Consider the following 22,853-nt stretch of genomic DNA (forward strand, 5'->3'; position numbering starts at 1 on the left):
CAGATTGACCGGAATTTATCCACCATGGATACCTTCCTAGCGTGGCCACACATTTCCAGTTTATTACTCCTCGAGTGGCCCTGAGATATTGTTATAACCCTGACAAGGGGTGGACAATTCCTATCGCACTTATTCCCTTCGACTAGCCACAACCATCATAACCCAAAATATGCCCATTTGACCCCATTTACGAAGGTCGTAGTAACACAAATCAAAGTTAATCTGAAACTGTGCCATCTTAGGCGAATAGTCTTTAGTCAAAAGAATCGACTCATTAGAATGCTATAGTAGCTCTCGCCACGACCAGGCTATATAAATTTGCCAGAACTCTATAAGCGGTCATAAGGCCCGACAAGGTGTTCCCAACAGTCTGTCTATGTGATCGACTAGTCATCTCACATGACTTCATGGCACTTGAACTTGCCATCAATCGCATCACACTCTAGTCACTTCGAGACGTCACCTCATGTAAGTAACTATGGGCGAATACAATGCTAATCCGTGTTCACTTTAACGGGGTTCAATTGTCTCTACAACCCGTTTGGATGTAACAAAGTATAAGGTGAGTTAATAATAACTCAAACGACAAACGTCGACATCACATTCGGGTAGTCAATACCATATTACAACCTTGTGATGTATATCGAAAGTGTGTAAACACTAGTTGATTGCAATAGAAGTTTCACATACCAAGTGTCCATGTGTTCAAACTTCTTATATTGCATTTTCCTTTATATTCATGTTATCTTTCATAGCATGAACCTTACCAAGTACACATATAGGTTCCCAACCTAGGTTTGGGTTCTTTATCTAGAAAGAACTTTCTTGTTGTTTATCACATAACCAACGAATTGTGGTGGATGATATAACTTGCACTGGTCAAGTGTTCTACTAACTCACAATGCACTAGGTATACGTTTTGTAGAGTCTTGCAACAATTGTCAAGATGATTAGCCTAGCACTTCTCATAAGTCCTAGCATATTAGAAAATATCAGTTTTGAGTAACTTCTTACTTCAACTAAGTATTTTTCAAAGCTTCTTATTTCTCCTTTTAGCTTGAATAGCTTAGGATTTTCATAAATCCTTACGTGTGATCGAACTTCAAAATGTGCAACCTCTTGGCACATAACAAAGTGTTCTGTCTGATGCGTGTCTTTTATATGATGTTTTACATCCCATTTTACACGCATTTCAGAGCTCATTCATGTAGTTTATGCTACATTTCTCCCTATTTCCGTCTACTTCCGTATTTTTGTACATTATTGCAGAAATGTGAAGAATCCAGTGGAAATCGAGCTAAATCCGTCCCCGAGTATCCTGCGTTGCATTTGACGTGAAGTATTTGCTTAAGGAACGAGCTTGGTGCGCAATCTAAGGCCCAAAAGACAAATCCACGAGATTATGAAAGTCAAGTAGCAGCTAATGCAGTCGATCGACCACTACCTTCAGTCGATCGACCAACCTGCGGGTTCCAGAAGCTACTTTACACTGAAGAGCAGTCGATCGACTGCCATGCTTAGTCGATCGACCAAGCTGCTATCCTGCATTTAAATTAAAAGATCGAGGAACTTGGAGCCCATTATGTTTAGGTTTTGATAATAAGTGTTACATATGTTTGCTATATAACGTAACCTAGAACATCGAGATAGAGGCATCCAGCTTTTGATCCGATTTTTATCTAAGTTTTACACAACAATATCTGTTTCTATTAGGGTTCGGAATATTGTTTTAGCATTGGAATTTCGTTCTTATTCTTAATCATTCCTCTGCAATCTTGGTATTCTTCTGCCTTATTTCGATTCACTTTTATTTCGTTGTTAGTATAGAATTGCTAGTTAGGTTCCCGAAACCGTTTTATCGTTGCATGTTAATTATTTATCTTACCGCTTTAATTATGAATTCATTACTTTTATGCCCTAGTTTTATTGTTGTTATCACCCTCAGCATGAGTAGCTAAATCAATTGTGCTAGGATGTAGGGGAATTATAGTGTAGGCGGCGTAGAATTAACATGGACTGAAATCGCGTGTCAGTCGATCTACCGCCATACCTGGTCGATCGACTGACCACGTGAGGTTTTACCTTCGTTTTAATTGTTTTAATTCTCTATTCGACGAATCGAGTGCACACGACTAGTTGAATTTTTAGGATGTGACTGACCCATTAGATCGAGAGATAGGGACAGTTGCTAGATCACCAATTAAAATGACTAAACTATGCTGAGATCGAAAGATAGGTAAAGTTTAGACCGTAAATCACTTTTCCGGACGAAAGTTAGTATTAGTGATATTAGGGACCTATAGCGAGATCGAAAGATGCTATTTGTTAAGAGTGGACCGAGAGGACCTCTTTATTTCCCGCCTCATGTGTTTGATTTAGACTGTTTAATATGTCTTTGCCGAAACTATAACGAACCGACCATCCTAGTACCTCTTTTATACTTTATTTTATATATTTTATTAGTTTACTTTTCTTTTATTGTTATTAGCTATAGACCAAACCCATTCAAACCCCCACCTTTTGTTACCTTAGATCGAATTTAAACAACTAGAAATTACGTCTGCCTCTCTGTGGTTCGACCCGACTGCCGCTAGCTATAGTTGTAGTTGGAGTTTATAAATATTATTTTTGACACCTCACGACGGGTATCAAATTTTGGCGCCGTTGTTTGGGGAGGCAATTGTTCTAATTTTTAGTTGTTTTTATTCGTTCTTTCTTTAGTTTAAGGGACTTCCGTTCCTTAAACTTTTCTTATATTCTTTTTGTAGTTTCTTCTTATGCGCAGTCACGGGGTGGTGAACTAGTACCATTAAATCCCGAGATCGAGAAATCCTTGCGCGAGTTGAGACGATCACAAAGGGTATTACCGACAGAGGAAGAGCCGAGTACTCGTCAAGCTACTACGAGAACGCTCTGTTCAAGGAGATCCACCTACATCTCCCGCTTCAATTTCTTCAGCTGAGACAGTTACCTCTCCAGAAATCCCAGTCAGGGTTGAAGAAGCAACCATTGCTAGTCACTCAGAGCCTACAGCTGCGAATCTCTACAAAGGATTCGAACTACCTGGGGAGGCGAGAAAATTCGAGCCAAAGCCTTCCTATATTAACCTGGTTGAGAGAAACCAGTTCGGGGGAGCTACAAATGAAGATGCAGCCAAGCACATGGATATTTTTATTGATTATTGCTGCTCTATACCCCCGCCGGCCGGTGTGACCCAAGATCAGATCAAGGAGACCATGTTCATTTTCTCTCTTCGTGACGCTGCAAGAGAGTGGTATAGAGATCTGGACCGAGCCGCCCATGGGATCACCGACTGGAATTCCTTAGCCCTGACATTCTACAAAAAGTACTTCTCTGCCTCGAAGATGAATGCCATTAGAGCTCAGATCACGAGCTTTAAACAAGGTCCTAATGAGAACTTTCATGAAGCATGGGTCCGTTTCAAGAAATTGGTGCGAACCATACCGCACCATAGGTTCGAAAAATGGAGTCTTTGCAACCAGTTCTATAATGGGCTGTATGACGATCAGAGGGCTATTTTGGATGCTGCAGCCAATGGCCGATTTGCTGAGAACATGGGAGAGACTAAGGGGTGGAAGATCATCGATGATTTGGCCACTCATAAGGCTGAATATGGGAATTCGAGAGGAAACCAGAGGAGAGCTGCTGAATCTTCCTCTGTTGCTGCACTAGAAGCTCTCACTGCAAGGTTTGACAAATATGAATTGGGAGGAGCTTCTAAAGGTGGGATGTACCATGTTAACGCTGTTTCAGACGGTCCTTTCGTCTGTAGAAGATGTGGAGCTGAGGGGCATGTCTCAGAGAATTGTTCTGTTCCCTTTGAGTCTTGTGCTGCCTTTCAACACTATAGGCAGACAAACACGTACTATGAGCCGAATGTCCACCCCAACTTGAGGTGGAGTAGCCAGAATGTCCTGAATCCGACTCAACCTCCACAACAAAGAAGAAGATCAAGCTTATGTGCCCCCTCATCATAAGCAACAACAATACCAAAAACCTCCCTATGTGCCGTAGCAAAGAACAATCCCGGAATTCCGATTTTGCTGAGTTTAAGAACTTGCTGCTGAAGGAGTCCCAAGCTAGAAAGGCCGGGATGAAGCTACTAGAGAGCCAAATTGCTCAATTAGCTAGTAAGAGTACCACTCGAGCTCCCGGACACTTACCGACTCAAACTGACCAGAAAGAGACCCTGAATGCCATTACTTTGAGGAGTGGGTCTACCCTGGAGGGGCCTGCTATGGTCGAGGATGCCCCTGAAAAGAATGAGGCGGAACCGAGTCAAAAGAAAGCTTTAACGAAAAATAACAAGAACAAGGCGTCTACCAGGTACATCAGTCGATCGACTAATATAGCCGGTCGATCGACTGATATGCGGGTTACAGAGCTTCGAATCAGACACCTCGCCGATCGACTGAGCAAGGTGGTCGATCGACTGAGGCCCCTGCTGATATTGAGAAATTTCGTCCTTCAATGCCCGATAATTTGAGAGACCATTTGTTCCGGGGTTCGACAACTCCGAAAGTATTAGGGCAAGCCCCGAGTGCTGATGGGTCCGTCCCGATTCCGAAGTTCGACCCAATGTCGGTCAATGGCTCACATTTGAGACGGTCTGAGGAGGGTTAAAGCTTCAATAAGGAGAAGGTGGTGGACTTTCAACCTAAGTCCACGGATGCCGGCATGCGAGACTTAGAAGAGAGGGCTAAGGTACTTCTCTCAGCCCCATATCCAGAGAGACTAGTGCCGACAAAGGAACAGGTATCTTTCAATAAATTTGAAAAGGTTATTCGTAGTTTGAATGTACAAGTTCCTTTCCTTGAGTTGGTCAATCAAGTGCCTGCCTACACTAAATTCATGAAACAACTCTTGTCTAAGAAAAAGTTACTTGAAAATGTGCATACTGTCGCATTAACCAAAGAGTCATGCTCTTATTTGTCTCATACTGCACCCCATAAGCTAGAGGACCCGGGTAGCTTTTCTGTTCCTTGCAATATAGGTACCTTCTCTATTGAGAAGGCATTATGTGACTTAGGAGCTAGTATAAGCGTCATGCCTTTGAGTCTAGCTAGGAAGCTCAAATTGACTAGGTTCACAGTGACAGATATGACAGTACAGATGGCTGACCGATCTGCGGTCCAGCCTATATGAGTCCTAGAAGACATCCTCGTGCAAATAGGGAAGTTTTTCTTCCCTGTTGACTTTGTCGTCCTAGATATGCCTGAGGATGCCCACATACCTATCATTCTAGGTAGGCCGTTTCTGCACACTGCTGGTGCAGTTATTGATGTTGGTTCTGGGACCCTGACCTTCAAAGTGGGGAAGCATTCTATTGTTTTTGCCCAGCCGACTAAGAAAAAGGACCCCATGTGGCCTGTGACTTGTAACACGGTTTCTGACAAGAAATCATACTTTGTGCTTCCTGATTTACCTATCTCTATTCCTGTTGTAACCCCTCCGCCCCAGATTGGGAGCAAATTGGAGGAAGATTTGTCTATTTCTGATATTACAGGAGCTGGTTTGGGGAAGGAAGAGCTGCAAGTCACTCCAGCCGCAAAGAAGCCAATCGTATCACGAGGAGGTCTTGGTTGCCTTAGCTATGCCACTGATGAGGAAGTTGATGACGAACCGGTCAAGGCAAGGGAGTCCGACTTGGACTTTGACGAGTCTGAAGAAGTCATTGACCGGGGAGATGATGAAAGTGTTGATCCGTTGAGCCATACGGACGTGGAAGCTAAGAAGGGTGCAGCTGATAAGATAAGCACCGTTGAGGCTACCTCTAGTAGCCAGAAGCCGACGAAGTGGGCCATTCCGTGGCCGTTCTTGATCAACTACTAGTTGATCACATGTTTTCCAAACTTTTTATTTGCTTTTGTTAAACACTTTTTATTGCTTTTGTGTGCGCGAAACTTCGCATTTTATTTTGCTTGCTTAGGATTTTATACGCTTGAGACTTTATTTTGGGTTTTGCGCAATTTTGGGCGCGTATTATTGTGCACTTGCAGGTTTTTAGACCTCTTTAGCTCAAGTAATTGAGCAAATACGAAGAAATAAAAAGTTACAGCAGTATCTTCGGTCGATCGACTGGCAACATTGGTCGATCGACTGCGTCGCAGTTTCCAGGAGCTACTGTTCCTTTCACCCTGGTCGATCGACTGGGCTATGTGGTCGATCGACCGACCTGCACTGCTGTACCGTTCACGACCTCTCCCCTGCTATTTTTGGCCGATTTGCGGAATTAAGGGAGTTTTCTACTCCACTTTATCTTCCGTCATTTTATTTATTTCTTCTATTTTTCTCTATCATGCACATAATACCGCTTCATTTTTGCTTTCTCGATTTATGCGTGGTTCTTTGTTTGTCTTTTCAGGTACTTATTAGTAGCACTGCTGGCTACTGAAACCTCCTAGCTTACGCTGGTTTGGGGAGGTTTCCTTTGCTGCGCTTAAAGTCTTGTGAGTTCCCAAATTCCACTTCACTTCATGTTTTATTTGTTAATTTTCTCGCAAATTCCCATTTCTCTTTTCTTCATTACATGATTTTGCACAATGGGGACATTGTGTGATTTGGTTTGGGGAAGAGTTTTGCGTCGCATATCATTTGCTTGCATTCACGTTTACATTTTGTTTTGCATTGTTTATTTCATTCTTATATTCAAAAAATTCAAAAAAATTGAAAAATTTCAACATTTCAAATAAAATGCACGTTAATTTTAGCATATAGGTCGAGTCAGAACGGTAGTATTTCAAGGATGATATTGCATTTTCATTTGTTTATGCCTAAGCCTTGCTTGATTAACATGTTATTAGTAGAATCATATAAGTGCATATCTACGAGTTTTCGTTAATATTTTGCTGAAACTTGAGACTTGACTTAGAATTTTGGCAAGCTACATCATATTTCTAAGATTTAGAGCCTATAACTGGTGACATCTATGACCAGTTTATCTAGGATGTGAGTAGTACTCCTTATGAGGCATGTTACATAAATGTGCATAAATATGAACTTAATCTGCTTAATACCTGTATGCATTCGGTTTGTGGTCTGTCGACACATGTGGTAGAGGTTTCCCTTTATTCATTTTACCCATGAACTCCACACTGCCAAAAATATCCTTTTTGTCCTATTTACTACATCCTACATATAGCCTGTCCTTTGTCAAGCTAGTAGTCCGTGTTCTTGGGATTGTTACGTAGTTTTTGGTTGTAAATGCTCTTATTGAGATTTAGTTGGGAGAATGAAAAGAAAGGAAGGAAAGAAACAAAGTTGAAAAGAAAAAAAAAGAAGTGAAAAAACGATTCAAAAAGAAAATGAAAAAAGAGGTTATGTACTGTTTAAGCGGTCGATCGACTGGCATTATAGGTCGATCGACTGAGGTTCGAGAGAAAGAAAAAGAAATCAAATTCGCATAATTCAAATCCTTATCTTTTGGCGATTTTTGCTCCCATGTATTATCCATATCTTATGGGGAGTTAGTTGATTACCTTTATACCTGGAGATTGTGAGATTTGTGCTTGCTATAGCACCGTTTCATTTGTTTTTGAGCAAGAAGTTGGATGTTGCCATATGGTTCCGTTTCGGTACTAGCTTGATCACCTGTACCTCCACTTTTCCATAAATGTTTTGCCTCTTCTTACCCATACCTCACATATCCACATATATACCTCGGCATGTGTCATGGTCTCTTGTTGGTTGGAATGCGTATGTACGGTTGTAGAGATTGTTTTCATATTATATTGCAGGCATGTTCTTATACGTCGTAGTTAGGTGAGTGTCACTACAAATGATTTTTTTCTATCTTTACATTTTTCACCTGTGCTTATTAGAGTGATATGAGCGACCCGTGAGAGTCCGATTTGATAAGTCTCTACAGTTGACGGTTCAACATGTTTTTAACGACTCCATAACTCGTGTGCATGATTCGCATTGCTAATTGATTGTTGGTTATTGCATTAAAATGGTTTAGGCTTTACATGTTGCATTTCGCTCTGAGATTGAACTCGTTCCATTAGGTCATTAGATCGAGTCTAGTTCTTGCTTGGGGACAAGCTAGGGTTTGGTTTGGGGAAGTTTGATGCGTGTCTTTTATATGATGTTTTACATCCCATTTTACACGCATTTCAGAGCTCATTCATGTAGTTTATGCTACATTTCTCCCTATTTCCGTCTACTTCCGAATTTTTGTACATTATTGCAGAAATGTGAAGAATCCAGTGGAAATCGAGCTAAATCCGTCCCCGAGTATCCTGCGTTGCATTTGACGTGAAGTATTTGCTTAAGGAACGAGCTTGGTGCGCAATCTAAGGCCCAAAAGACAAATCCACGAGATTATGAAAGTCAAGTAGCAGCTAATGCAGTCGATCGACCACTACCTTCAGTCGATCGACTAACTCGCGGTTCCGAAGCTATCAGACATCAAGAGCGATCGATCGATCGCCATGCTTAGTCGATCGACCAAGCTGCTATCCCAGACGAGAATTAAAAGATCGAGGAACTTGAAGCCCATTATGTTTAGGTTTTGATAATAAGTGTTACGTATGTTTGCTATATAACGTAACCTAGAACATCAGATAGAGGCATCCAGTTTTGATCCGATTTTTATCTAAGTTTTACACAGTAACATTCAGTTTCTATTAGGGTTCGGAATATTGTTTTAGCATTGGAATTTCGTTCTTATTCTTAATCATTCCTCTGCAATCTCGGTATTCTTCTGCCTTATTTCGATTCACTTTTATTTCGTTGTTAGTATAGAATTGCTAGTTAGGTTCCCGAAACCGTTTTATCGTTGCATGTTAATTATTTATCTTACCGCTTTAATTATGAATTCATTACTTTTATGCCCTAGTTTTATTGTTGTTATCACCCTCAGCATGAGTAGCTAAATCAATTGTGCTAGGATGTAGGGGAATTATAGTGTAGGTGGCGTAGAATTATTATGGACTGAAATCGCGTGTCAGTCGATCTACCGCCATACCTGGTCGATCGACTGACCACGTCAGGTTTTACCTTCGTTTTAATTGTTTTAATTCTCTATTCGACGAATCGAGTGCACACGACTAGTTGAATTTTTTAGATGTGACTGACCCATTAGATCGAGAGATAGGGACAGTTGCTAGATCACCAATTAAAATGACTAAACTATGCTGAGATCGAAAAATAGGTAAAGTTTAGACCGTAAATCACTTTTCAGGACGAAAGTTAGTATTAGTGATATTAGGGACCTATAGCGAGATCGAAAGATGCTATTTGTTAAGAGTGGACCGAGATGACCTCTTTATTTCCTGCCTCATGTGTTTGATTTAGACCTGTTTAATATGCTGCCGCCGAAACTATAACGAACCGACCATCCTAGTACCTCTTTTATACTTGATTTTATATGTTTTATTAGTTTACTTTTCTTTTATTATTATTAGCTATAGACCAAACCCATTCAAACCCCCACCTTTTGTTACCTTAGACCGAATTTAAACAACTAGAAATTACGTCTGCCTCTCTGTGGTTCGACCCGACTGCCGCTAGCTATAGTTGTAGTTGGAGTTTATAAATATTATTTTTGACACCTCACGACGGGTATCACTGTCCATCACTGGAATTGCTCATTAGTTCTCCTCGAGAATTCATGACGATTCTTCTATGGCTTGCCAATGATTCATCATGCTCTTATGCATATGATTCATTATTGGACATGTTAATGATTATTCTAATGGCGAAAACATTAGTAACTAATAATCATGTGATCAACCATTCTTAGGTTCAATGAACGACCATGACTGCTAATGGCAATTCCATTTTCAATGACATGAATAACCTACGTTTCTCGTTGATTCGATGTGTATATCTCAATACCTATCCAACATCTCATGATGTGATTGGATTCATCATAGTCCATTTTCATCCAGAATTGAAAACTCAAATACTTCTTTGTGAAAGATAGTATCAGCTCGTCATTCTCAATGAGTAATGAGTTATAAATTTTTACAAGATGATTGCTCCCACTAAATTCCATGTCTTCACATGATAATTTCCAACTCCCACTTAATTCCACATCTTTCGCGATTGACTACTCAATCGAAATATTTCAAGAATTGAAATATATTTTGCTTTGCCAAGTTATTAAGATAAAACCATATATGTTCTCAGCATATCCTTTCAAAATACCTATTTTGAAAAGGTTTCAATCTTAAACTTATGGAAAGAGATTTTAATCTCTAACTCATTCATTTTATAATGATGCGTAGCAATGCCATTATTTAAATGTGAATTTCATTTAATATACCTCCTTCTCAAAATACCCTTTTCTGGAAGGAGGTTTAACCGTTTCATTTTCATAATGAGGTTAAGTAATGACACTAGCGTGGTTAACAATTAATTTAGATTTTGTAGATATCGGCATATCTTTCTTTGCAACTTTTAGTCATAAATCACATTTATTTTTTTTTATTTTTTTTGAGGATGCAACTTTGTTTCATTTAGGCTCTTAAGTAAATATCAATATTGAAACTATTGGTCAAAAGTCGCTCATAAACTAGCCAAATCTCTTGTTAAGACTTTACATTAGTCATTCTTCTTCCAAAATTTTCTTTTGGTCTCCTCGTGTAGTTATCTTGAGAACATATTCTTTTGATTACTTCACTTGGCCTCTTTTGTCATGTAGATTTCATCTATTCGAGACCATAGATCTCATCTATTCATGTACACTATCTATATAGGTATACAAATCATTCTTTCTAGCGTAGATCTCATATACACAAGTACACAAATTTGCTTTGTGTTCTTTGTGTCTTCATTTTTCTCCCACTCTATCTTTAGAATAAATACACTAGAGATTCAAAGATAGCTTATGAGACACAAATAATGATTTTTTTTTGAAGTATAAGGAGGACTATCTCATAGGTTGACTAAAGTTTTAAATTTGATAAGTGTACTTGGTGATTGACATTGTAACAACCCCATACTCCAAGTGCCTTACCAGGACCACCCGAGGCAATGATAATCAAATAAACAATATTGAAACATCATTTAAATAGAAATACTTTAGCGAAAGGTTACAATCTCAAAACCAAAACCAAAATACGAATACATGTTCTCAAACCAACTGTCTAATCAGTTAACTGAAATGTTTATTAAACTACTTGCTACAGCGGAAGACTTCTATCATCAGACCGTGGCACATCCCAGCTATCCCAGTACTCGACTCATACCTGCTCAATAACTGCTCACCATCCCAAAATGGATCACCACAGTTTTTAAAACATTATACGGGGTCAGTACTAATCACACAATTTATATAATCAACAGTACAGTAAACAACACAGCTCAAACAGTCACACACAATCACCCACTCCAATCAATCTCCGTCACCGATCGTCCACCGGACCCGCCACCGCCAGTGGGGGACCGCAGCCGTACCCACCAAATCCCCGCTCATCATACCGAGCGATAACCCTGTCCCATTAATGTGCACATCCCCTCCCGTGGCGGGTTCCACGGAGGGCGAAACTAGGGCGTGAAGCCACTCCCGCAAGTGACTCCACTCAGCCGAAAACGCATCTCGAGAACCAGAGACAAACAATCACAACCATCAACAACAATCAATCAACAACCGTCATAAAACCAATACGATAATAATCAGCAACTGCACAACACCAACAATGCATTATGGAACTAATACTGAGTAGAGAAACCCTACCTGGAAAGCACAACACAATCAGACGATCTCACAGCTGATATCAAAACGCTTCCTCTACGAATCCTCCTCCTAACATACAAACATATAATCACTACCAATCATACAAAACAACAAAACCCCCAAATCCCCAAATTAGGGTTTAACTAACTTTAAGGAAACATTATAAAAACGGTATATAGGTCTTACCCTCGACGCAAGGATCACAACGGTATAAAGAAAGGTAAAATCCGACCTTCCAAGCTCCGGGATTTGCCAACAATGCGATTAAAGTGAATGACGTAGTTTGATTTATCTTCTTACAGTGACGGAAGTAATATATACTCTAATCGCATTATTAACAAAACCCGAGAAATCATCCCCCGTAAACCGGCTACTCGATCGAGTAGCCAAGGTACTCGATCGAGTGCCCCCTTACTCGATCGAGTATCCAGGTTACTCGATCGAGTACCCAACAGGTCAGAAACTATTTTAAACTGCAACTCACCCTTACTCGACAGAGTAAGGCCTACTCGATAGAGTACCCAGAGACTCATAAATACGTAGTATTACAGTCTTCCCTCCTTAAAAAGAACTTCGTCCCCGAAGTTCAAACCACAACAAAACAAAGACTCACACTACGACACTCCCGACTCAACAACCAAAGCAACCTCAACATAAAACATGTTACTAACCCAAACTCAACCCGACTCAACGATAACAACTATACCGACACAACATAAAAAGGGTATACAAACTCTTAAAAACTCTTTGCGATCATCTCCTACCCCCCTAAAAGAAACAAGGTTACGTCCCCGTAACCATACATACCTGATCAAAAAGGAAAGGGTAACGCTCTCTCATGGCCTCCTCTGCCTCCCATGTAGCTTCCTCAGTCTCGTGGTTAGACCAAAGGATCTTAAGCAAAACTGTCTCACCACTCCTAGTCTTCCTAACCTTCCGGTCAAGAAATCGCTTAGGTACCTCAAGATATGATAAGGACTCATCTAGCTCTAAGCTCTCTGCCTCTAACACATGTGACGGGTCACTCACATACTTCCGCAGCTGCGATACATGAAACACATTATGCACTCTCTCTAACGCAGCTGGTAAAGCCAGACGATATGCAACCTCCCCAACTCGCTCTAAGATCTCATAAGGCCCGATGAACTTCTGACTCAGCTTGCCTTTCTTCCCAAATATCATAACCCCACGCATATGAGACACTTTCAGAAGAACCTTGTCCCCAACCTGAAACTCTATATCCCGGCGATGTAGATATGCATAACTCTTTTGCCTATCTTGAGCTGCTCTCATCCGTTCCCTGATCATCTTTATCTGTTCAACCATCTCATGTACCATCTCTGGTCCTAGAACCACTGCCTCAGCACTGTCGTCCCAACAAATCGGACTCCTGCATCTCCTCCCATATAAAGCCTCAAACGGTGCCATGCCAATACTAGTGTGATAGTTGTTGTTGTAAGAAAACTCTATCAAATCCAACCTCTGTTCCCAACTACTACCAAAGTCCATCACACAAGCTCGTAACATATCCTCAAGAGTTTTGATTGTTCTCTCAGTCTGACCGTCTGTCGCAGGATGAAAAGCTGTACTCATCTTCAAAGTTGTTCCCAAATATTCCTGCAACTCTTTCCAAAACCTTGAGATAAATCTCGCATCTCTGTCAGACACTATGTCCTTAGGGACTCCATGTAACTTTAGCACATTCTTTCGATAGGCCATAGCTAATTGTGCTTTAGTCCATGTATCTTTCATTGGCACAAAGTGAGCTGACTTGGTCAGTCGATCCACTATCACCCATATCATGTTGTTACCATGTTGACTCTTTGGCAAACCCACGATAAAATCCATAGAAATGGATTCCCACTTCCACTCAGGTACCTCTAAAGACTGAATCTTACCTTGTGGTCGTCGCTGTTCCCCTTTAACTCTCTGGCATGTCAAACAACGGGTCACAAACTCAGCTGTTTCTTTCTTCATCCCAGACCACCAAAACGTGTTCTTCAAATCCTTGTATAGCTTGTCACCACCTGGATGTACTGAATACGATGTACAATGTGCCTCTGTCATGATTGTCTTTTTCAGCTCCTCATCATTAGGACACACCACCTACCATCGAACCTCAAACTACCATCTGTATGAATAGAGAATCGAGACACTGTCCCTTTCTCTACTCCAGCTCTCCACTCAACAATCTTAGGATCTAAAGCCTGTTTACCTCGAATATCATCGTAAAGATCAGGCTGTACTGTCAAATCTCCCACAGCCTCCCCTCTCTGCATCATATGTATCCCAAACTTCCCCACCTCATCTCTCAACCTCATCAAAGATAGAGCTGTACACAGGGAGTGTAAACTCTTCCTACTCAAAGAATCTGCAACAACATTGACTTTCCCTTCATGGTAGATAATATCCATGTCATAATCGCCAATCAGCTCCATCCACCTCCTCTGTCTCATGTTCAACTCATTTTGAGTGAATATGTACTTGAGACTCTTGTGATCCGAAAATACCTTAAAGGTCGCCCCATAAAGGTAATGTCTCCAAATCTTGAGAGCAAACACCACTGCACCCAACTCTAGATCATGTGTAGGATAGTTCTCCTCATACGGCTTCAATTGCCTAGAAGCATAGGCAATCACCTTACCATTCTGCATCAACACACATCCCAACCCATTCTTTGAGGCATCTGTATAAACCTCAAAGTTCTCGATCCCTTCAGGCAATGCTAAGATAGGAGCTGTGGTCAAACGCTCCTTTAATGTTTGGAACGCCTTCTCACAACTCTCATCCCAGCGAAACCTGTTCTCTTTCCTCATCAAAGCTGTCATAGGTCTAGCTATCTTGGAGAAATCTTTCACGAACCGTCTGTAGTATCCAGCTAAACCTAAGAAACTCTTGATCTCAGCAACATTCTTTGGTGCTTCCCACTTTGTCACTGCCTCAATCTTTGCCGGATCCACGGCTACTCCCTCCTTAGAGATCACATGCCCCAGAAAAGCAACTTTCTCTAACCAGAACTCATACTTGGATAGCTTAGCATATAACTCATGCTCCCTCAAAGTCTGCAACACAATCCTCAGATGCTCCTCATGCTCCTCCTTAGTCTTAGAGTAGACTAAGATGTCATCGATAAACACCACCACAAACTTGTCCAAAAACTGTCTGAAGATTCTGTTCATCAAGTCCATAAACACAGCCGGTGCATTAGATAACCCAATCGGCATCACCACGTACTCATAATGGCCATACCTCGACGTGAAGGCTGTCTTTGGTATGTACACCTCTCTAATATTCACCTGATGGTACCCCGACCTCAAATCAATCTCTGAAAAGACTGATGCACCACTCAATTGATCAAACATGTCATCTATCCTTGGCAAAGGATACTTGTTCTTCACCGTCACTCGGTTCAGCTCCCTGTAGTCTATGCACAACCTCAAACTCCCATCTTTCTTCTTCACGAAAAGAACTGGTGCTCCCCACGGCGATACACTAGGTCTAATGTATCCCTTCTCTATCAGATCATCTAACTGTTTCCTGAGCTCCTCCATCTCTTTAGGACCCATCCGGTACGGTGCTTTAGAGATTGGCCCCGTCCCCGGTTTCAACTCAACGGTGAAATCTATCTCCCTCTTCGGTGGCAACCCCCGAATCTCCTCTGGAAAAACATCTGCAAACTCTCCCACCACTGGTATCTGATCAACTGTCGGACTCTCTATCCGGTCATCTCTCACATGGCACAAGATCAAAGGGCATCCCTTCCTCAGATAAGACTTCAAGGTGACAGCGGTAATCAACTTAACTTTGGGTTTGACTAGAAACCCACGATAAGACACACTAACACCCCTAGGCCCTCTCAAAGACACTTTCTTTTGATGACAGTCTATCTTAGCTTTATACTTTCCCAACCAATCCATCCCGACTATCATCTCAAAACCGTCAAAAGGAAACTCTAGCAAGTCTACAGGTAGATCAACTTGCCCAACTATCATAGACACATCTCTAAACAACCTTCCACATGATACAGACTCACCCGAAGGTATAAAAACTTTCTCGCTTACAGACTCATATACCCTCAAACCCAACCGTTTAACATGACTCGAAGATACAAACGACTGAGACGCCCCCGAATCAAACAAAACAAAGGTATGAACACCGTTAACAAGAAAAGTACCGGTGATAACATGTGCATCCTCCTCAATTTGCTTTCTTGTCCATCATGAACGACTTTCCATCGGTCTTCTCGTCCACCTCCCCGGACAAGATCTTGGTGATGTGGTCGGCTTAGCACCAGACCCCTGATTGTTGTTGTTGTTCGTAGCTGGTTTCTGATAAGAATTACCGCCATTGCGGTTACCTCCACCCTGATAGCTCTGACTTCCCCGGTTAGACCATGACCCAGACGGTCTATTGCTCGCATAACTCTGTGCAGGTCCCTGAGAATAACTCCCCCGAGCCGATCCCTGAAAAGCTCCAGATATACTCGTTCACTCATGTCTCTTGTGGCCTACACCGCCACAACCATAGCAGGTCATCCCCCAACTACCACTACCACTCACACGGCCACGCTCAAAGGAAGCCCCAGCACTGAACCCTGACCCAGAAGAAAATCCTTTAGCTTGATTGTGGTTGCCTTTCTTGTGACTAGATTGGCCCCCTCCCTCACTCTCCGCCTTTCTTTTCTCAACACCCACTCTCTCCTGAGCCATCTCCACTAACCTCTCAGCTCTTCCAGCCCTCTCATAAGCTTCCTTAACATCAGTAAGGACTCCTACAGGTAGCTTATCCATAATCTTAGGGGTCAACCCCTCTCAAACCTCGGCGCCGTGTTCTCCTCACTCAAACCCATATCCTCGGATACCTAGACTTCTCATTGAACGCTTGTAGTACTCACCACGACATGTCGGATGTCATCTTAAACCCATCAAACTCCTCTCTCAGCTTACTCCTCACATGTTCCGGTACAAACTCCTTCCTCATAGCCCTCCGAAACTCTTCCCAAGGTATAACAGGTAAGCCCTGGTTCGCATACATCTCCCTAGCACTCACCTTCACCTTATCCCACCACTCGCCAGCTGCTTCCCTCAGGTAGAACGCAGCTTGCTCTACTCTCATCTCATCAGGACAATGAACCAGGTCTAGTATATTCTCCATCTCACGATGCCAGTTGTCAAGAAGGTTTGGTTCCCCGGTCCCCTTGTACTCTTTTGGGTTGAACCTCGCTATGTAGAGACTGATCTTAGAGTGATCAACCTCCTTGTCCTTTCCCACTTTCTTTAAGGCCTCTGTAAGAGCATCTTGATGCTCCAACATCTTAACGACATCATCTATGTTCCTGGTCTCAGCTCTCGCATAATAAGCGTTTCTCTTGGGCGGCATCTTGAAACTATATAAGAAAGGGTAGACATAAACATACGCACTAAAACCTCAAAACACGAAAGCGGACTGCCCAGAACACACTCAATCGAGTGTCGAACCCTACTCGATCGAGTAAGAGGATACTCGATCGAGTGCCCACCATACTCGATCGAGTGCCTCGACATCAGAACCCAAACAGACCTTCTGATCTCTAACATACTCGACCGAGTAGCCAGTCGAGTGACCCCCTACTCGATCGAGTGCCAGAGGTACTCGATCGAGTGCCCAAAAACACGATTCTGGTTGCAAAAACGTCAATTACCAACTCGATCGAGTCAGACCCACTCGATCGAGTCACGCTAACTCGAATATGCTACCCGCATGCTATATCATATCCCAACATACTACACAACTTTATATACTCAACATTATACTATAGTTAAGCATGCGATTCTACCAAGCTTTTCATACGATCAACAAAACGATTATATCATGTTATCAAACGCCACATAGTAAACATCCAACATGCTTCATGTTCAAACAACAATTCTATATACTTCATCAACCTTTCATTCACAAACTCAACCTCCGACTCCAAACATCCAACAATTACAACATACTTCATCACATCCACACACAAGCTAACAAACAACACATACGACCTTGACATACACCCCCCATGTGACCGGTTCAAAATTGTAGGGCGATTTCGCGACTTTAGGACGTCTCCCAAGCCTTTGCATTAGCTCCTACAACCTTTACCCCGGGTTCATTTTAATTGACTCCCTATATTCATTGGATTCATTGGTTACGGGTTTCAGGATCGTCGCTCTGATACCATTTTGTAACACCCCCATACTCCAAGTGCCTTACCAGGACCACCCAGGTATAAGGATGCTACCATCTCGGTTACCCGAGGCAATGATAATCAAATAAACAATAGTGAAACAACATTTAAATAGAAATACTTTTGCGAAAGGTTACAATCTCAAAACCAAAATCAAAATACGAATACAGTTCTCAAACCAACTGTCTAATCAGTTAACTGAAATGTTTATTAAACTACTAGCTACAGCGGAAGACTTCTATCATCAGATCGTGGCACATCCCAGCTATCCCAAAGATTTCGACTCATACCGCTCAATAATCGCTCACCATCCCCGAATGGATCACCACGTTTTAAAACATTAAACGGGTCGATACTAATCACACAATTTATATAATCAACAGTACAGTAAACAACACACCTCAAACAGTCACACACAATCACCCACTCCAATCAATCTCCGTCACCGACTGTCCACTGGACCAGCCCTGCCAGTGGGGGACCGCAGCCGTACCCACCAAATCCCCGCTCATCATACCGAACGATAACCCTGTTCCATTAATGTGCACATCCCCTCCCGTAGCGTGTTCCACAGAGGGCAAAACTAGGGCGTGAAGCCACTCCCGCAAGTGACTCCACTCAGCCGAGAACGCATCTCGAGAACCAGAGACAAACAATCACAACCATCAACAACAATCAATCAACAACCGTCATAAAACCAATACGATAATAATCAGCAACTGCACAACACCAACAATGCATTATGGGACTAATACTGAGTAGGGAAACCCTACCTGGAAAGCACAACACAATCAGACGATCTCACAGCTGATATCAAAACGCTTCCTCTACGAATCTTCCTCCTAACATACAAATATATAATCACTACCAATAATACAAAACAACAAAACCCCCAAATCCCTAAATTAGGGTTTAACTAACTTTAAGGAAATATTATAAAAACGGTATATAGGTCTTACCCTCGACGCAAGGATCACAACGGTATAAAGAAAGGTAAAATCCGACCTTCCAAGCTCCGGGATTTGTCAACAATGCAATTAAAGCGAATGACGTAGTTTGATTTCTCTTCTCACAGTGATTAGGTTTTAAAAAGTGTTTAAAGAACAATGACGGGAGTAATATATACTCTAATCGCATTATTAACAAAACCCGAGAAATCATCCCCCCTAAACCGGCTACTCGATCGAGTAGCCAAGGTACTCGATCGAGTGCCCCCTTACTCGATCGAGTATCTACATTACTCGATCGAGTACCCAACAGGTCAGAAACTATTTTAAACTGCAACTCACCCTTACTCGACAGAGTAAGGCCTACTCGATAGAGTACCCAGAGACTCATAAATACGTAGTATTACAGACATTCCTTTAAGAAAGTTCATCAACTCAAATCATCATTTTATAATTGATCATACACAAGCCTTAAGCTTGTGGACATATAATGAATCCCATCATTATAGTTGTCTATTAGATCACTTTAAGTGGATGATCATATGTTTCTATGTGCAAGCATATATAGACGAATTTTTAGAACAAGAAAAAATACGATAAAACGGGTGACTTGGGTTGCAAACCAAGCCACCATAATCCAAAATACAACAATTGTTTAGAAAGGATCAAACATTTCCATGTCGAACACGGAAATCAAAAGGTTCTAAAAATCCGAAACATAAATTAAAATAAGACAATAAAAAGCCAAGCTTCATGGAAGCTACTCCTAGCTTCTTGATGGTTTCTCAAGCTTGCTTTTCCTTTCCCTTGTCCCTGCTTGGTGGAGGCCCTATTTACAATAAAAAGGGGATACATTATCACAACTTTGTATCACAATACCATAGTTGAATTAGAAACATAAAAGAAAGGATAGTCATTTACCTACTGGAGTGATCTTTCCAGCCTTGATGTCACCAAGATACTTGGAACAATTCCTCTTCCAATGTCCAACACCATTACAATAATGGCATTTGTCAAGAGGACCCTTCTTGGTCTTGGAAGTGCTAGCTTCAAAAGTCTTAGCCTTGGTGAAAGTGGGAGCTTGCTTCTTACCCTTCTCCCCTTTCTTTTTGAACTTCCCCTTGCTCTTGGTGCTTATGTTAAGCACATCCTTAGGTGGGTTAACATTTAACCCCATGTCTCTTTCGGCTTGCACAAGTAACTTGTGCAACTATTCAAGAGACACGTCCTTGTCTTGCATGTTAAAATTCACCCGGAATTGAACATATGTCTTGACTTTGGATAAGGAGTGTAGAATCCTATCTACAATGAGCTCTTTGGGGATTTCAACCTTTTGAATCTTCAAAGTCTCGACTAGCTCCATCAATTTGAGCACGTGAGGGCTAACCTTTTGGCCCTCCTTAAAGTCGAGATCAAAGAATGCCGTGGCCACCTCATATTGGACGATCCTCGGAGTTTGTGAAAACATTGTCACAAGCTTGGAATAGATTTCATTAGCGGTGCCCATTTTAAAGACTCTCCTTTGGAGATCCGCTTCCATCGCAAAAATCAACACATTTTTCATTGCAGCGGACTCCTTGTGGTAAGCCTCATATGCTTCCCTAGTAGCGGCACTCGACCTAGCATTAGGTTCGGGTGGAGAGGCCTCGGTGAGGTAACGAAGCTTGTCGTCACCTTGGGCGGCTAATTTGAGTTGGGCATCCCAATCGGAGAAATTTGACCCATTCTTTTCAAGTTTACAACGATCCATGAAGGATCGGAGCCATGAAGTATTAGTGAGAGGTGTGGCGTTGGTGTTTGGAGTGGCCATTTGTTATGAGAAATAGATGCGATCTACAAAACGAAATTGAAGGAATAAAACATATGTCATTTTCTAAATAATAATACTCGTAAAAATTAATTTAAACAAGTTTTATTGCATTTATCTAGTGACCTCTACCCAACTTGATAAATGATTCCAAGATCCAAATTTATATTAACTTGGGCACGGTGTGGCCGATTCATCCCTTATCAATATAACTCGGTGGATTAACGCTTTAATCAATTATACTTTTAGAACTCTTGGTCGATAAAAATTACATTAACATTTATCTTTAGCCCAAAACACATCCGACAAGGGCACGGTGTAGCCGATTCATCCCTTATCAATACTTTTGTTGAGTTCAACCCAAATTTCGAATAAATGTGTCCATGATCCAAATCCACATTAACTTGGGCACGGTGTAGCCGATTCATCCCTTATCAACATGAATTCGGTGGATAGACATTTATCACCCACTTCCCCTACGTAACAAGGTTTGTACCCCGGTGTGGCCGAGTGCACTCCCTCACGAAATAGGTTTTCATGGTTTCTACTTTTTGGTAAGGCTAAGTCTCAATTGTTTATTTTAGCGAGAGGTCATGTCAATTTATTATCTATCACATTTTAAGTGAACTAAAGCGGTCAACTACGATAATTATAATTGACACGGTCGATAAACTCGATTAAAAGATGATGCATGTTTTAGTTATGGCGATTTAGCGATGCATGCGACATATAAATAAAATGCAAAGCATAAATTAAATCCTAGTATGGCCTTCCTAAAAAAAGTAAATCTAATAAACTATTACAAATTCGGAAACCAACTCCATTGGTCCCTTGAACTTCGGTTTTGGCACGCATCTCGAGGTAACACCGTCTCTAATGGATCGCCTTCTCGAGTGACACCGTCTTCAAGGAACTTCGGAATAAATAAATTACATAACAAATTACATAATTTCCTATTATACATTTGTAATTAAAATAAAATAAATATATTAAATTACAAAACGGTGATACGAGATCACAATAAATTACAACCGAATCGATATTCCCATACATTTCGGGTAATATCAATTAAAAAACTAAGGCCATACTAAGTAAAATTACATAATTCAAAAATTACATAAAATAAAATTATGACAATCATAAATAAAATGCAGCATTATAATATGTATGAACATGCCCAATTTTATGCTAAATCGCCTTTAAGGAGCCAATATCGTATATTAATCGGTTTTTACGGATTTGCGTGATTCAACCTTTTAAAATCACAATAAATTACATAAAATCATATTTATGTATTATTTAATTACTTTAACCATCTTAGGACTCAAAATTAGTCTCCACTAACATTTGACAATAATTAACTTATATTTCTTAATATTGTTCATAAAAGGACTTAAAATTACAATAAAAGCCATAAACTTCAAATAAATCATAAAAATTTCAAATAAATTTGAAATTTCAAATTTAAACTCATGAACATTCTGAAAATAAATACCATGACACTCATAATGTTCAAAAACTTAGGTTAAAAATTTCAAAAATTATCAAGGAAAAACAATGCTGCGGTTTATCGGATTTATCAATAACAACCATAAAAAATATGAGAAAAATTATATTTATTAACTTTTCACTTTTAGATCTGAAATATATGATAAAATGCAACATGTGACGTTTTTCCTTAGCCATGAAGTATGTTTTAGCAATTTTCACTAATTAAAGTCACTATTTATGTTATTTTTCATCAAAAATTCATAAATCATGCATAAAGACTTTATTATAGCCAATTATTTTACACACATATTGTAAAATTTCATCTGACAACATACTAAATTTCTATGACCAGATTCGAAATATTACTCATATTAACCTATTTTATCATTTAAATTCGATTTTATCATGAAAAATCCATATTTCGAGCATAAGAACTCATAAAATTATGAACATTTACAGGTCATCTAAATATAATATATGTGAAAAAATATCCAAAAACCACTGGAAAAAACGAAGTTTAGCTAATTTTAGTCCGAAAATGACATTTTTATCATAAAATCACATTTCAATGCCATTATTATATAAAATGAACAATAAAAATCCATAAATTAACCAAAATATCCTAAATACATTTTAGGACCATAAAATTTAACATGCATAATTGATTTCGTGATATATCATAATAAACACAAATTTATA

General features: G+C 40.5%; 1 non-coding gene across 1 annotated transcript; it reads right to left on the bottom strand.

Annotated features, from left to right (window-relative positions):
• Positions 1–3,371: 3,371 nt before the first annotated feature.
• On the bottom strand, positions 3,372–3,478 carry LOC141616106 (small nucleolar RNA R71). Its single transcript, XR_012530478.1, has one exon. It is a non-coding gene; the product is annotated as a small nucleolar RNA R71 (small nucleolar RNA).
• Positions 3,479–22,853: the final 19,375 nt, after the last annotated feature.

Source organism: Silene latifolia, chromosome 11, assembly GCF_048544455.1.
Source record: "Silene latifolia isolate original U9 population chromosome 11, ASM4854445v1, whole genome shotgun sequence".
NCBI classification, from domain to species: Eukaryota; Viridiplantae; Streptophyta; class Magnoliopsida; order Caryophyllales; family Caryophyllaceae; genus Silene; species Silene latifolia.